The 4031-nt window shown below is 29.0% G+C and overlaps 1 long non-coding RNA gene across 1 annotated transcript; it reads right to left on the bottom strand.

Moving 5' to 3' along the window:
• Positions 1 to 1476: 1476 nt before the first annotated feature.
• Positions 1477 to 3456, bottom strand: LOC111083558. Its single transcript, XR_002609106.1, has 2 exons — positions 2524 to 3456; positions 1477 to 2355 (listed from the first exon to the last, which is right to left on the bottom strand). It is a non-coding gene; the product is annotated as an uncharacterized LOC111083558 (long non-coding RNA).
• Between the last annotated feature and the right edge of the window lie 575 nt (positions 3457 to 4031).

Raw genomic sequence — 4031 nt, 5'->3', positions numbered from 1 at the left:
AAATACCTGAGTGCTGGACCAACATTAAGGGGATATTTACAGAACCCATACCTTCCAACTTCACCCCATCTCACTGCATATGCATACAATTGACTCTACCTCATGTTGACTAATAGGGAGGACATCATACAGATCCCAGGCCATGAATTATGATACCAAGCATATACACACACAGCTGCCAGGCTTGATCCCACTTAAAGTTTGAGAAAAAGTATACTGATAAGTACACAGATCTGTCAGTTGTATAAATACTTGATACCTTAAATATTAATTTAGATTATTCTTTCTTTCTTTATTTATTTTTACTGAAATTGTTTCATCAGATATCATAATCGTGAATGAACAGGTCACAAACGGTTGTTATATAAGAACATTTGTACTGCCATCTAGTGACCAGAAATGAAACTGTTATTTATGAAACATGGAAATAATATATACTTGTAAACTGAACTCACTAAGTAGTAGTTTTTCTTTTTATTATATTCTCATGAAAAAACGTGTGGTAGAAGAACAGAATAATACTACTGTTATACAAGCTGTGAAACACTTGATAATGGCAATTATGTGCTCAAATAAGGCTATAACTCAACTTTAGCAGTTATCTGTAAACATCATAGAGTAATAGATTGAATGTGGCAGCCATTTTCATTCTCGGCTCATCCCTACATACTAAGCACTACCATGCTTAGTGATAACATTCTTGGTTTGGATCACCCCACGTAGCTAAAATAGAGATAAATAATACTGTTGATCTGAATCACCCCTATGTAGCTAAAGTAAAAATATAAAATAGTTTTGGTTTGGATCACCCCTAACTAACTAAGGTATAAATAAATAATAGTTTTAGTTTGGATCACCCCTAAGTAACTAAGGTATAAATAAATAATAGTTTTGGTCTGGATCACCCCTAAGTAACTAAAGTAAAAATAAATAATAGTTTTGGTCCAGATCACCCCTAAGTAACTAAGGTATAAATATATAATAGTCTTGGTCCGGATCACCCCTAAGTAGCTAAAGTAAAAATAAATAATAGTTTTGGTCCGGATCACCCCTAAGTAACTAAGGTATAAATAAATAATAGTTTTGGTCCGGATCACCCCTATGTAGCTAAGGTAAAAATAAATAATAGTTTTGGTCCGGATCACCCCTAAGTAACTAAGGTATAAATAAATAATAGTTTTGGTCCGGATCACCAGTACAATAATTATAAATTTCACTGTTGAGTAAAAGAAAAAAGATTGGTTTACATCCAAGTTTATTTATTTGTCTTGATTCAAGACCAAGGGACTGGTCTATATCTAGTTAGTTGTTATTAAGCTAGTAGTGTTACATAAAACAGGTGTTAGCAGAAATCAGTAATAAGTTGAACAGTTAGAACCTTACATGAGTGGCAGTTAATATGGGGGTACATATGCTTGTAAGTGATTACATGAACCAGTGACATTTAAACCTATTAAAGCAGACAAAGATCAAAACTGTGTTAGTATAACTTTATTATATTCACACATTTTAACATGTTAGTTACATCACATTGCAGTCAAGAAGTACTGGTATATCACATAAAGGTTACATTCACAATTATTCATATATGTATAATATATAAATATATTCATACATATTTATATGAATCTCTACAGACCATTTACATTACAGAGAGAGCCTAATAACACATCTGTAACTTTTTATACTCATATCTTTAAGATAAAGATTACAATGAAGTATCTAAACCTACACAACTTATGACTAACTGTGCTGTAATTTTATAAAGTTAAACGCTTTTTAAAAATCTCATTTCTCAAATATTCCTCTTTCATTTTCTAATGCAAGGTCAACAGTTTATGGATTTTCTTGATTTACTGTCTTGAAATAAATTTTAACCAAAGCACAGATACCGACCATTATGATATAAAATAGGAATACAAGCCTAAAATAAAATCAAAATCTGAGCAGAAAAATAGGAATTATTTAGTTTTTACATTAATTTTCTTACTGATTTTGGCCTGATTTATCACACAGCCATGTGGCAGTACTTAACAAGATTTGTATTGGCATTGTCTAAAAAGTAGACTTTTTTTTTGTCTATTTCTTTGTTGTGAGGATGACATTCCAATATATTTCCTCATTCTTGGCTAGATGGTTTGTTTCGACATGTTTCTGACATGGCTGTCAAATTTAAAGAATGGGTTAAATATCAATATCATTTCTGATTGGCTAATATTTTATTCTGGTTTAAGTGAAAACGTTTAAATGACCAAGACCTAAACAGTGTTCTTTCATTTCACCCCAGAATGTTATACCAAACCCCCAAGATATATAAACATCAGAATTTAAAGGCTATTATCGCAATGGTATAACCTGGAGTTAAAAACCAGAATTATTCTAACAAACTTAAAATGGTTGACATCTGTGAATCATATAATATTATTACAATGGTAGAACCTGGAGTTAAAAACCAGAATTATTCTAACAAAATTGAAATGGTTAACATCTATGAATCATAGAATATTATTACAATGGTATAACCTGGAGTTAAAAACCAGAATTATTCTAACAAACTTAAAATGGTTGACATCTGTGAATCATAGAATATTATTACAATGGTATAACCTGGAGTTAAAAACCAGAATTATTCTAACAAAATTGAAATGGTTAACATCTGTGAATCATAGAATATTATTACAATGGTATAACCTGGAGTTAAAAACCAGAATTATTCTAACAAAATTGAAATGGTTGACATCTTTGTGAATCATAGAATATTATTACAATGGTATAACCTGGAGTTAAAAACCAGAATTATTCTAACAAAATTGAAATGGTTGACATCTGTGAATCATAGAATATTATTACAATGGTATAACCTGGAGTTAAAAACCAGAATTATTCTAACAAACTTAAAATCGTTGACATCTGTGAATCATATAATAAAATATGTAAATGCTCAGTTAAAGTAAAATTAAAAAAGACCAAAGTTATACATTAACATTTAAGAATGCTATAAACTACACTCAATCTGTACACAATTTTTTTAAATTAGTTTTTTTTTAGATAATAAAGAAATGAGAATTTTGTTAAAACTTTCAAATACGTAATAATCTAATACAAACAATTCTAATAATGTTGAAGGAAGATCCACCTTTAGAAAGTGTACAGGTTAGTTTTGTATTTTTGTTTTTAACAATTCTAATAAGCTCTTAGTATTTCAAACCTTACTCACAAATGAATACAATTGAACCCGAAAAAACGTAATTGTAAAAACATACAAGTAAAAAAATAAATATTTGTAAAAAATATAGAAACAAATTTAGCATTGTGACTAGTATTAAACTCTTCCATTAAACCTTATCTATCACACTTTTTTTGAGATCAAATCTAACCTAATTAAAGTTATATGTATCATAGATAAATAACAAAAAATTGAATCTTCAATGAAAGAAAAAGTTTGATTTATCTTAAAAAATTACTCAACTATTTATAGTGTTTAACTTAAATTTTATCAAATTAAACAGTAAATTAGCTGAGTAAAATTATATGAATCAACAGTTAAATGAAAAAAGTTGAATTACTAAGGAAGTAAAAAGTTTGATTTACTTAAAATACTTCAACTATTAAGTTTTAAATTCCATTAAATCATTTAATCTGTTGCTGCTATCTGCACTCTGTCCACAGTGGGGAATTAAACCCAAAATTAGCATTGTAGGTTAATAAACTTACCGTTGACCCACTAGTGGTCGACTTATCTAAGTAGAAATAATATATCTAACAACAAATAAAAGACTTAATCAAATTCACACTGGCTGTTAATATTACTTTAACTTTAACTTAGAGACATGAGAGTTTTAATAAAGTACACAGAGGTGACTGAGAAAGTAAATGTAACGGGAAACATCCAGCAAAAGAGAACTCAGAAATGCTAAACACTTTGTACAATTTCATTACTGAAAAAAGCATATTGAGATACAATTTATTATGTAACACCCATTTCATTAATAATGAGTATTTATTAGCCTTGATCTGGTAAACAAACACGT

This window comes from Limulus polyphemus, unplaced genomic scaffold (assembly GCF_000517525.1).
Source record: "Limulus polyphemus unplaced genomic scaffold, Limulus_polyphemus-2.1.2 Scaffold10083, whole genome shotgun sequence".
Taxonomy (NCBI): Eukaryota; Metazoa; Arthropoda; class Merostomata; order Xiphosura; family Limulidae; genus Limulus; species Limulus polyphemus.
Note: the sequence above shows the minus strand (reverse complement) of the source record. Positions and strands in the feature narration are given on the sequence as shown.